Here is a 13,717-nt window from a genome sequence, read left to right as displayed (position 1 = left end):
TTCCTCCCGGACGTGTCCATAATAATAATAGGCACCAAGTACTTATCGGTTATCATTTTACAATTAAAGAGCACTTAACCCACTTTAATTCAGATTTTGCACCAATTGAAAAATTAAGCCAACCCAAGTTATTCCTTTTTCCAGGATAAGTACTTTAACTCTTAATTTTGTTGATACATTGATGAGATGACAACCAATAGACATGACTATCATTACAAGTTTGCAATTGGAATTTCTATTTATAATTGTTTGAATCAATATTTATAATTAATTTTAAAAAAAAATCATGTCTTGAATTAACTATTATAAATTTCAAATTTTTGGACTTTATTCTAAAACCTTTATTCTAAATACACACTCTCATTACAAGGCCTTGTTGCTCATAAACCAGGTATGGTCAATCCCAAACCACTAGCTTGCTCCAAGGCTTTTTTTTTTAAATAAAGAAATAAATTTCAGTTTTGTTTAATAAAAATGAAGAGAGATCTTAGCAATGTATTTAAAAAAAAAAAGAAAATTGTGTGAGATGCTTATCAAAGAATATCTATATAACGTATTTGAAAATAGTTCTCGGAATTTTCCAGGATCTGATTCAATGGAGAGCCCACGTTCATCAGTAAAGTTTCTGTGCTGAACAAGAAAGTCTATATTCTCTACATTTAATATTATTTTTTAAGTGGAAAATCTAGCGAGCATGATCAGAAGTTCAGAACTCCATGTCCATGGCACGTTTCTTGGTCACTGGATGAAGTTACACAGACACATATGGCTTAGGGTTCCGACAAAGGCATTCATCAATAAGTTGGTGTAATTCAGAAGCTGAGTTTTGTGTGGCAGAATTATTAAATTTAGTTGAAAGATAATAATAATAATAATAATAATTTTTTGAAAAAAGAAAAAGAAAGAAAAGAGAGAGTGTTTATTGTGGGTGAAGGAGATTCCCTGAACATGCACTTGCCAGTGTCCCTTGCAGCACGTAGCACACACATGCCGTTACTTCACACTTTCGTAACAAAAACATGCAAATCATATACATACTTTTGGTTTGCTTCCCAATTATTTTCCATCACTGCAACCAACCTTTTTACATTTTTAATGTTATGGTCCCCCACCAAAAAAAAAAATCACTTCTTCAATCACATATGTTGCACTATTTGTTGGTATATAGGCTGCTTAAAAACCAACAACAATAATTATAAGCCTTATCTTATTAGGTGAGGTTAATTATAATATTTAATTTTTAAATATAAAGAGAGATGAATTGTGTTTCATTATCTCTCAAAAAAGTAAATATTTTACTCTCACCTGTCCAAAATATAAGATATTTTTTAAATATAATTTGAATACCAATAAAATTTAGTTATATCCTTATTTTCAATTAAAAATATCATAAGTTTTCTTTTTTACCCTTTCTCCCACTTGCCAATAATAAATTAAATGAGAGATAATATTTTTTTTAATGAAGTATTATAACATGAAAAAGCATGATTTTTCTTATAGACCAATAAAGTTTTAGTTATCATGAAGAGTGAAAAAAATGTAATAAATACCTTCTTCATTAAAAAATATAAGGCATTTTTTGAGGAGTTGGATGTTAAAAAATATAAAGCATTTTTAATTTTTTGAGATGTAATCATTGCCTTTTTTTAAACGTGCCACTATTAATGAATGACTTTATATTTATCATAGAGTATTTAATAGGAATAAATATAAAAAGATAGAGTCAGTTTGAAGGTAAGTAACTACTTTATTGGGGGTGAGATTCGATTAAAAATATCTTATATTTTTAAACAAAGGGAGTACTGCACAGCAAATTAAGTTAATAAATATAAGGGTAAAATAAAAAAAATTAAAACCTATCAAGTGTTTTATATTTTGAACAAAGATAAGTTAGAAAAATGTTTTATAACTTGGATTGGAAGGAGTATGCTGGTTCCTTTGTGCAGTTTTAATTTTGTTCACGTTCATCACAATGTTATTGGGCCTGTTTGGATACCCATTGAGAATCAATTCTGGAATTAAAATTATGGTTTTGTAAAAGTTTATCCAAACACCCTCATTTTACAAAACTTCATTTGGTTTGGAAAACTCCATTTTAAAAAAGCTGAAATTTCTTCCATTTGCAAAACGTCATTTGACTCCTTTTCTTTATATCATTTATTTGCATATTCAAAATTAATTCTCAAGAAATCATCCAAACATATTCAATTTATCAAAATTAATTTTTAAAAATTTATCCAAATATTATTACGTTCTAATAATCAATTTTTCTATAATCAATTTTTTCTAATTAAAATCTAAACACATCCATTAATTGATTGCTTGCACGGTGAGGGTATAATAGGAAATAATAGGAATGGTGTAAATTAAAAAAATTTGAACAAGAATGAATTAAATTTACTCTTCGGATAAACATAATAAAAGTTAATACCACATACCATAAATATAAAAATTACTACACTTTTTACAAATTTCATGAGTTATAATTTTTAATTTCATAAATTAAATTACTTTGTTTTCAGTAAATATAATTACACATTTTAATCATTATAATTTTACCCCCTTTTTTTATTTTCTCATTCTATTTTCTTCCTTTCCCGTGACCAAATTAAACGACCCCTTTATAGCACTGCAATCAAAAATGAAATTTTCTTGGCACCCGTAAAGCCGATAAGCTTATAAGCCGAATAGTTAGGTTCTCTGCTCATTTTCTTCTCTTTTTTTTTTAAAAAATATTTTTCCACATACTATTCATTTTCTAATAGTTTTTAGAAAACTTCATTAACAAACTTGATGATGATGATTCTCAATGGTTTAAAACTTTCTTGGGTCAGCGTCTAAAAAAAAAAAATCATGCTCTTGCAGGGATCCAATGAAAGCTCTGAATCTCATCACCAATGAATTTTTAAGAAATTACATTTTGAGAAATGCTGTCAATGTCACCAGTAAAAACTTGTTATTCATGATTGTCAATTACTTACCATTATGTATTCAAAAATTTGTGACGAAAATTTAGAAAAACGAAAAAATCGATTTTAAATAATATTTTGCAACACCCTCGTAGGAAGATATTCACAACAAAATTTTTAATGAATTTGTAAAATTTTGCAACACCCTCGTAGGAAGATACACTTTGGCACAAAATTGATTCATTTGAGGACTCGGAATGAAAAAAAATGTGTAGAAATTCAATCATCACGAAAAAGAAGTACACAGACTCTGATGATATCTTCTATACGAATAACAAACAAATCGGTGCTCATTTATCATCTCAGATGATTGGATCAACGTGGCTTTATTAAATTAAATTAAATTATATCCATTTCTATCAGTGCAATCATATGGTCTCTGGAAATTTGTATTATTATGATTTTCATCCACTACTAAATTATCATGTGTCTTCATAAGTGGGGTGGGAAATCTTTAAATGACATTGCTAAATATAAACAAAGGGACAAATATCACTATAAATATGAGTTGTTGGCAGTTGTATATCGAATTAATGATTTAATTCCAAAACAACTTAGTCTTTTGATTTAATTCTTGTGAAACTATTTAAGACAATATTTTCATTGCAATATCTTATTATTGAGTTATTTTTTATTTAATGTCAAATTAGATTTCTTTTATTATAATTTGTTCCTTTTGTCACATTTAAAAAAGTTATCCTGGTTGCATCATATCCACGGTATATGTACTGTAAAATTCATCTGATGCCGGTGTGGAAACTGGAAACTTTAAAATTATAATATTTAAATACACAGATTATATGAAATTAAAAAAAGCTAACTCTTTAATTGACGACAAAATGTACTGTATTTTTTCAATTTTTAACAAAATTAGCAATAATAATAATTTTATAATGTGTCGTTGCTGATTAGTTGATGACTAGTTAAACACGATCTATTCACTTAAAATGAATCAAATCAATATCTATCAATACAATTTAAAAATTATATGTGGCTTTAATATCAATCATTGTCGGCATTATTTTACAAAAGGTTAAGATCTAATTTTACTCTTATATTTATTTTTTAAAAGCGCTGGATACCTTATATTAATAAATTTGGCAATTTTTCTCATAAATTATTTGTTTATAGGAGCAATTGCTCCTCCGTTAATCCTCCATTTATTTATTCTCCATTTTTGTGCTGATATGTCATGATGGGGGCCTATTATTTTCTGACTTGGCATCTAATCTGTAAATTCTGACTCTCTTTTTCTCTGATGTGGCATCCCTCATCTTTTTCTCCTTCCAGTTCCACCAGCAGCCCTATTGGATCTGAGCGAGATAAGTTTGGGAGAGGTTGAGAGTCTGAACACAGAGAAGCACTATCGCAACCGTCCAACTCCTGATAAATCATTTATACCATCCAACCATTCCATTGCCCTTGTAATCATTTTGGTTTGTCCGCAGAAGGGCTCTTCGAAATTGGGTTTCATTTTTTAGGTTTCGCCAACTGTTCTCTTCACCTCAAAATGATAGAGTGAAGCAAAAAATAATAGAGACATTTGAGTATAATTTCAGTCCAACTATTATTTTCTAGCAAAAAAAAAATTATATAAAACCCTAAATCCTTGTAATTTTGTTTCCATGATTTTTTTTTTTGGGAAATTGAATTCCCTACGTGTCATTAGTGTTTTCTAGGTCCTGCTCCGGCATCTTTTTTCAAAGCTAGTTTTAGTAGTTGAGTAAATTATGAAAAAATTATAGTCTCGTGGACTTATCTAATGGGAATTCCTCCATGTCCCCTAAATTTCAGAGCTCTGGATCTAAAGAGGATTTGAAGGCTTTGGTAGATAAGAGAAAAGGAGGAGAATGCAATCGAACAATCAGCAGAGTGGTCATGATTCTGGGAGTGACTATTTTTCCGATGTCGATTCTCAGTGCAATTTCCTTCTAGCAATCGTGATTTTGCTTTTTAGGAAGAAGAGCATAGGCGGGAAGAAGAACAATGAAGGAGCGCATGATTTCTTCAATTTTGTCGTGTCACATGGTCAAACAGGGTCAAAGCTTACTAATTGTGGATGCCAAGTTAGAAAATGATGGGTCCTAATTATGACACATCAGCACAAAATGGAAGAATAAATGTCGAGATTAACAGAGCAAGAATTTTGCCCCCTTAAAATATAATTCAAGTAAAAAATTGCTTCACTTATTAATATAGAGTGTCTAACGCTCTTAAAAAATGAATATAAAGCTAAAATTAAACTTTAATTTTTTTTACAATATAGCATGAAAGAAAACAAAGTGCATAAGCTAATTATTACTCACATTGATTAGTGTCATGTTCGTTTTTTCACATTCAAATTCAATGAATGATGGACAAATAGTAAATGAAATATCAAAATTTTTCTTTGGTCGATATATATATATATATATATATAATTTCTTCCATTTGATTTTGGTGAATAAGAAAATTTGGAGTAAAGTAGGAATGTAAAAAATTATTTTATCCATTCTCTTCGTTTTTTTTTGGTGCAAAGTAAAATAATGACTCTACTTTATATTAATTAGTTTTTGGATGGATTGCACAATTTTTACTTCATAGTCCCTCAAGTTTATGTTAATTATCAATTTAATTTATTAAATATAATTTTTATTAATTTAATTTTTTAAGTTTATTTTGATTATCGATTCAGTCCTATTATTTAAAAAGAAAGTTACATAATTAAATTTGTTAATATTGATATAACAAAATATTAATGACAATCATGTATATTGATGAAAAAAATATAACTATTTGTGTAAGAAAAAATCAGGCTCTAAAATTTTAAAAAATAAAAAAAAACAAAATAAGTGTAAGAGATTAAAATGATAAAAATTAAATTAATTTGAGAATTAAGTTGTTCTCAATTAAGTTACATATATATATATATATATATGTATGTATGTATGTATGTATGTATGTATGTCAAACTATCAATATATTTTATATATTATACTATTTCAAGAATTAATTTATATTTTAAAATTTAAAGGACTCATATAATAATTTAAGAAGATATAAGAGACAAAATTAATAAAAATTAAACTTAAATTATTGAATCAAAATGAAAGCAAACTTAAAAAAAAACTAAAAGTTTTATTATCCTCCATTGTTTATTCTCATAGATTGCATTTTACTTCAGCATTTTTTCCAAATTTGCCGCAGACAAATTAATTTAACAATTTTTATTAGAGAAAATGATAATAAAATTTTTCTAAAATGTATGAGTTTTAATTTAGTTTCTTGAAATCTCATAATTCTTCTAAAGTTTTTAAAAATTTTTCTGTGATTAATGAATTTATATAAATTATGAAATTACTCTTGTTGAGAATAAATGATTTATAAGTTTTGTTTAAATATTTATAACTTTTTTTATATTCACAATAATGTAAGAGCAAATCACAAATTTACAAGTTAATTTCTTATTTGCTATTATATTGTTGTGAATATAAAAAAGAAAGTTGTGAATATTTAATAAAACTTATAAATTATTTATTTTTAATAAGAATAATTTAATAATTTATATAAATTCATTAATGATAGAAAAGTCGTTAGAAACTTCAGAAAAATTATTATATTTTGAAAGAATAAATTATTATTTATAATTTTAAAATAATTTTATTATCTTTTTTTTATTAAATGAACCTAATTTTGGGGGAAAAAACAAAATCATGTTTGTGACAATTAGTGTAGCGGACTAATAATCCAACGAAAGCGGATACCTGCCCAGTGCTATTTCCCATGAGCTACATTCTTTTCTGTTTCAATTACAAATATTGATGAAATCAATTAAATATGACTGGGAATATTATTTTTTAAAAAATATAAAATTTCATAATTTTTCATTAATAAAAAATATAAAAATATATATGCTTAAAAATTGAACTAATAAAAAATTTGTAATAAATTTTTCAATGAAAAATTATTTTTTATTTAAGTAAGAAAATATCTTATAAAACCCATGGACAGTAAAAATACAGCTGGCGACGATGGTGCCTGGTTTTACCACGTGTCAAGACCTGATTAAGTGAGTCCCCGGGTGCCAGCCCTGCCTTCCCGCACCTCGCTTTCCTCACTCCCCACGTTCTCCTGAAGCCCATCTCTGGGACCCATCGAATTATCCCCTTCTTCTTTACTTTTATTTTGAATACTCAAATTTCAACACTAGATATCAACTAATTGTATTTAAAATGTAAATAATGATAACAAACAAAGTTAATTAAATTAGCAAGAATACAACCAATACTTAAAGCAATGATCTCAAAATCATCTATAGCTGTCTTCATCAGCTCTAACAAATTAAATTTAAGTTGCCTAAATTTTTTTATTGAAAAAAGAAAACAATGTTAGTTGATATATAATAACAAAGTTATTTTTTTTATTTTATTTCTTGTTTAATATATATGCGCGAGACAACTTGGAAGTGTTTATCAACATGTTGCCAACTTTTTGGTCACATATTTTGACTAAAGCCTCCATCATCCATGTCATGGTCTCTTTGAAGGTTTTCAAAATTCAAATACTACACAGGAACACACTGTATGTGTAGCCCCTTGATTGTTCCTTAAACCAAATTTACTTTTAATTTCTCGTTTTAATTAAAATATAGTACAACTTTGTCCATATTCCTTGTAGTTAAATTTTTTTTTTGGGGTACTAAAAATATACATGAACCAATAATTAATGAAGAGTACGGTTATCACTTTTGGCTGGCAAAGATTGCATAGGTGAGTTCTGCTTCTTCTGACATCGCATTTTTCATGCACATAGAACTCTTGACGACATGTTTAAGAAGCTCAACTCCCTGCCAACTGTCAAACTGTGAGACCTTGTTCATAAATCAACACGATCAATTTTTTTTTTTTTCACCGAGACAATCAACGATGACTAATTATCTTTTTTCTGAGACATATAGATCGCTTATAAGTGGATTTTGTTTTTCTAAGACATCGTATTTTTCATACATTCTTAAAAAACTCAGCTATATATCTGCCAATGTGTGAGACCCTTTTGGTAAATCAAATTGATACTTCAAATTTTATTTGTTTTGAGAGAGGCAAAATGTTAGGCGAGATTGATGAAAATAACTATTTTATTTGATATGCTTCATATCGTGAAGGCCTTGTGTAATGGACCAATAAATAAAAAATATTAGGTGTAAATTTTTAATCCTTAATCTAAGAAATTTGGGAAAGTCGTCACTCGTTAACAATTTCATTAATGGGGTTGCCTTACCATTAGTCAAACCATTAATATTTAAAGCACTGGTATTAATATAATGAAATTTTTCTACCTTGAAACGACGATCGGTTTTAATTAAAAAAGAGACAGAGGGAGATTCTCCAGCTCAATGTATGAATAAAGATGAAAGCAAAAGGCGGATGGATCCCAGTGGGCAGTGGGAAGACCTGAGTGATGATAGGGATAAATTCGTAATTTGGTAGAGTTGAAAGTAAGAAGCGCGTTGACATGTAAAGCGAGCTCCGACGCACATCCAGAGGGACGGTGGTTTGTTTTTTCAAAAAAGTGAAGGGCAGTTTTGTGATTAGACAAGTTCAACTAGTGCCGCCCGTCCGCGACGGCAGTGGCATATATGCAAATAAGAAATTACATCCTTTTTGAAAAAATAAATAAATTACAGCTGTCTTTTCTTATTTATTTTTTCCTACTGTTAGGCTGAATTGAGAATAGGATGGCTGATGTGATTTTTTTAATATTAATTTTATATAAAATATTTTTTGTTCTCAAACTTTAATACCATTAGTTTGATCAAATGATAACTTTCATGTTAATTATTATTATTATAAAAAATTAAACTTAATATATTAACATTTAAAAATATATTGTTGACATTTAAAATTTTTTTTGTTAATTAAATTAATGGTATTAAGATTAAAGTGTTAAAAAAAACACTTTATATAATTAAAAGATTATTAAAAAATCTTATATAAATCTAAGGGATTAAATATACTCCCTCCGTTTGAAAATATAAAGTATTTTTAACTGAATTTTATTCCTCAATAAAACAGTTATCTATTTTTCAACTAACTTTATCTTTTCATATTTACTTCTATTAAACACTATATAATAAATACAAAGTCATTATCAATATGAGCACTTTTGAAAAAAAATAATGATTGCACTTCAAAGATTAAAAATGCCTTACATTTTTAAACATTCAACTCCTCAAAACGAAAGAAGTATACTTTTACCTATTTTTTTCACGTACAATGTTTGAATTGAAGATATTCCTTTAGTCTTATTCATAAAGTACTTTTAACATATTTTATCAAAACTAAATAAAACTTTAAAATTTATTAATTTTGTTCAGAAATTTAATATTTTTCAGTTTTATGTCTATTAAATATACATATTTAATAGTATATTTTTTCTCTTCAATAATGAATAAAGATCAGATGAGAAAATTTGTGATAAAATTTAATAAGGTAATTTATAAAAAAGATAAAAAAATCTTCTCTCGGAGGAAGTGTGTGTTATTTGCGGGCAATCAAGTTCTTTTTATTCAATCAAATTACATTTGAAAAATAACCATGTTTGTACTACAAGTAATTTTTATAAAAATAGCCATGTGATTGTGGGTAAATAATTTTGGAAGTAGAGTTTGGGGAAGTTGACATTTTATTGCATAAATAAAATTTAAAAATTGAATTATACTATTTATATTTATAAGCTTTTTCTTTGGACCAGAAATATCCATTAGGGAGAATCAATTAGAATACAAAGGGAAAATGACACATACTTTTTAACTATATTTGTTTTATACATAAATTATAAAAAATCGAGCCTTCAATCTTTTTCGATTTATGTGTGTCATCTTCATGCAGGGCCATACTAATTTTCTCTATATCATTCCAATTTTATTGAATGTCCTTGGAGGGACTGAATTTTCAATCTTTTATTTAAGAGACAAGAACTCATACTATTTGTTCTAAATTGGGCTTTAAACAATATGGTTTATTCTAATTTATTTGATAATACACTGGAGATTAATATTAATACTATGTATGATGGATTTATTTGTTTTTTATTTTATAAATGAAGTGATATTCTAAAATCAATGAATTTTATTAAGTGTGAATTTACGGGGGGCGTAGAAGGAGGGGAATGAGGAATCTGTGAGACAAAAGAAAAGAAGGTAGTTGGAGGCGGACGGTACGTTGAAACGAGAGTGAGAGTGTGAAAGAGTCAACGAATCAATAAATGCTTTCACACTGTGCTTCCCCCCTAAAGTTCCTTCTTGTACGGCTTTTCATTCCCTCCCCGCCATGATTCGCGCTCTTTCATTCACTTGTACTGCTGCCGCGCTTTTTTTTTTTTTTTCTCTTTATAAAAATTTTTTAACCAAATCATCAAAATTAATATAAATTAGTTAAAATAATAAAATTATCTTAAAAATAAATTATTTTTTAATGTTGTCCTTATTCTTAACAAAACTGATTTTAAATGTAAAAGAAGTTTTTAAAATTAAAATATTACACTTTTTTGTTAGAATTTGTTGAAGGGTGGTTTTAGAATTATACATTAAAATTTATTAAAACTAAAAAAAGAAGTAGCTTATATAAAAGATCAAGAAATTTTGCTAGGAGATGACATGTAAAAATGGTAGGACAGTGTATTTTCTTCTTCCCTTAATTTTACACCAGTCTTTTTTTTTTTTGGTTTTGCTTTCTTTCTTATATCCTTAATCTTTGACCTAGTCATTGAGATAATTCATTAAGTATTTGAAAAAATTACACCTAAGTTCTACAGAAAAAAAATTTATTATCAATAAATCTTATAAAATTTAAAATACTCTCAAGCCTCAACTAGCAAGTTATAAATGCTTGTTGTTTAATTAGTAAATGTCATTTATCAAGTTATTAATGTTTAGAATTTGAGATTTGAGAGTATTTTATAAATTTTATGAGACTTTTTGATAATAATTTTTTCTGTGGGATATAGGTGTAATTTTTCTTAATTATTTTTTATAAATATTCTTTAAATATGATTTGTTTTTAACCTACAACGAATTCTCACTTGACAAAATATATTTATATTTAGACACGAGGGAGTGTGAATATTGTGCTATTATTTCAACTCCGTATAGCATAATCGATGAAAAACATGTTGATGCGTCCGAAAAAGTACAAAATACACGAAGGAGCATTCTTTGAATTCTCTTGGTCACAACGAGGCAGGGTGGAGAGGGCATATAGAAAGTTGAGAGTTCAAGTTTGAGCATTTCAATGCCGTGACCAACTCACCTGATTAATTTCTTTATTTAAAAAATCCTTAAATTTGGCAGGCAAGAAAACATTTGATTAATTTTCAAGATGCTTTATTTAATTATTTTCTCTCCTTGTTAATAATCTGTATTATGAGTTAAGTAATCAGCTTAAATTATATATAATGCTGAGATTATCTCACCAATGTACATGGTTCGGTGACTTCGGTCAAACATCGGCAAGGAGAAGAAAGTAATTTTAATCTGGAAGAAATCAAAATTATACTGTCACCGAACAATCGGATTGAAGATTGACTTTTTCTGTTTGTCATCATCATTATTTTGCAGCAACTTTTTATCGTTATTCTAAATTTAAAAAAAAAAACGAGAGGGAAAAAATATACTCCGAGGAGCTAATGGCTTGAGCGAAATAGTATTTGAAAAAATAAAACTTATAATTATCAATACACTATAAAAAATATAATAAATCACCTTTCAAAGCTTCAGGCTAAGAAAAGAACATACCAGGCAAAAACTCCAACAATGCCGTGGATTATTTTTCAACTTTATAACCTGTAATATACATGGTAAATGATCTAAATATTAATAATTTCTTATTATCCGGAGCCGGATTCTCAAAAATAATATTACGAGTTTACGACCACTTGCCATATTGCTGAAGATGGATTGGGACATATTTTTGGTCGAGAGGTAAGACAGAAGCAGGATTGGGTAATGAAGTTTTGCTTTCTTTGAATACTATGTATGTTTTGTTTACTGTTTGTTTTTTTGTTGCTGCAGGTTTTCTTTTCTTTTTTTTTTTTTTTTGTTTTTTGCTTCTTGGCTTTGCCAGTATTAGTGAGTGCAATATTTTTTTCCATATTAATAAAATTGACTTTTATTGGTAAAAAAGCAATATTATGAGTATTCGTTTTCATGTTCAAGTTTACGAGATTGGAAATTTCGCAAAAACTCTGCAAATTTGTCTCGTCATGATCCACGTAGTTGGAGTTCCTAGCGTGGATAGTGGATACCAGAGCTATATTCATTTACATGCATGTAAATTTTAGTTTGTACCTGGACATTCCTGCTACTACCTCTTGTCGTTGTTATTTTTTCCTTGAAAGATAAAATTTTCTTTCGACTCTCACTTCAAATTATGAGTTTTACACACTTTTTTCCCTAAAAATTTCTTTTTTTTTTTGGAAGTACTCCCTCTTATCTTTAATATAAGACGAGCTCTAAAAAAATCTTTTTGATCTTTAATATAAGACAAGGTTAGAGTAGCTAATGTTTTTTTTTTCAAGTTTCACTAATTGTTTATTTATTTTTGTATGAATTTCTATACGAAAATTTATTATTGTTATTAATTGCAAGGAAGGGTAAAATTAAAAAAAATTATATTTTTAAAAATATAACTATCATTTTTTAATATACATGAAATTGATTAACTTTGTCTTATATATCAAGGAATGGACACGAAGGGATTGGAGGTAAATTAATTGAATGAGGATGGAATTAAATTATAAAAAACCTACCAATAAATTGAATTTAGCAAAAAAGGTTAGTCTCACTAGTACATACAGGAAAATCTACACCAGTTAAAATAGCTTATCTACACTAGTTTAATAACCGGTGTAGATAAGACCGGTTTAGATATCATGAAGTTATCTACACCGGTTATTTAACTGGTGTAGTTAACAAATATATCTACACTGGTTATAAAATTCGGTGTAGATAACATCAATTATGAATATATATATATAATTTTCTTAAAAGTTATCTACACCGGTTATAAATATAACAAGTGTAGATAATCTATATATCTACACCGGTTATTCGTTGAACCGGTGTAGATAATAATATACCTACACCGGTTATTGTCATAACAGGTGTAGATATATTATTATCTACACCGATTATTCGTTGAACCAGTGTAGATAATAATATATCTACACTTGTTATTTCAATAACCGGTGTAGATATTTGTTTTCTAAGTAAAAAAATTTTTATTTTTTTCATTTACCCCAACCATTATAGGTTGCAATTTAAATCCTGCATTAATCAAACATATAATAGCCAAATAACAATTAGCCAGCCAGACAATCGTATATTGTTTAAATCAAATGAATTTAAAATTATGTACAATTTCAAACACATAAAATATAAATTGTCAACTAATTAATCATACACATAACTATATTTACTAATGTTTACAACTACACAGTTCACTCTTTCAAAGGATGATTATTATAAAGATCGAACATGAAGAGTCTCCAATGTTGCCTTATTTGATGGATCTCTGAATCCGAAAATGGAGATGGATCATTGAGCATCTGAAAAGATTAGAGATAAGGGAATTAAATCAGTAATTATATTAGAAGAAAAATAAAAAATATCTAAAATTACATTTACCTCCTCAGTGAACTCAGTCAAGCCAGCGGTGATGATATTGTATGCATGTCTCAACACATAAAAGCCGTACAAATTAGTAGGGGGTTGT

General features: G+C 27.6%; 1 non-coding gene across 1 annotated transcript; it reads right to left on the bottom strand.

Annotated features, from left to right (window-relative positions):
• Window positions 1–9,784: 9,784 nt before the first annotated feature.
• LOC129300039 (U6 spliceosomal RNA) lies at window positions 9,785–9,891 on the bottom strand. The gene has a single exon (XR_008590689.1). It is a non-coding gene; the product is annotated as a U6 spliceosomal RNA (small nuclear RNA).
• Between the last annotated feature and the right edge of the window lie 3,826 nt (window positions 9,892–13,717).

This window comes from Prosopis cineraria, unplaced genomic scaffold (assembly GCF_029017545.1).
Source record: "Prosopis cineraria cultivar Desert tree isolate PC_DT_omini unplaced genomic scaffold, ASM2901754v1 PC1402, whole genome shotgun sequence".
Lineage (NCBI taxonomy): Eukaryota > Viridiplantae > Streptophyta > Magnoliopsida > Fabales > Fabaceae > Prosopis > Prosopis cineraria.
Note: the sequence above shows the minus strand (reverse complement) of the source record. Positions and strands in the feature narration are given on the sequence as shown.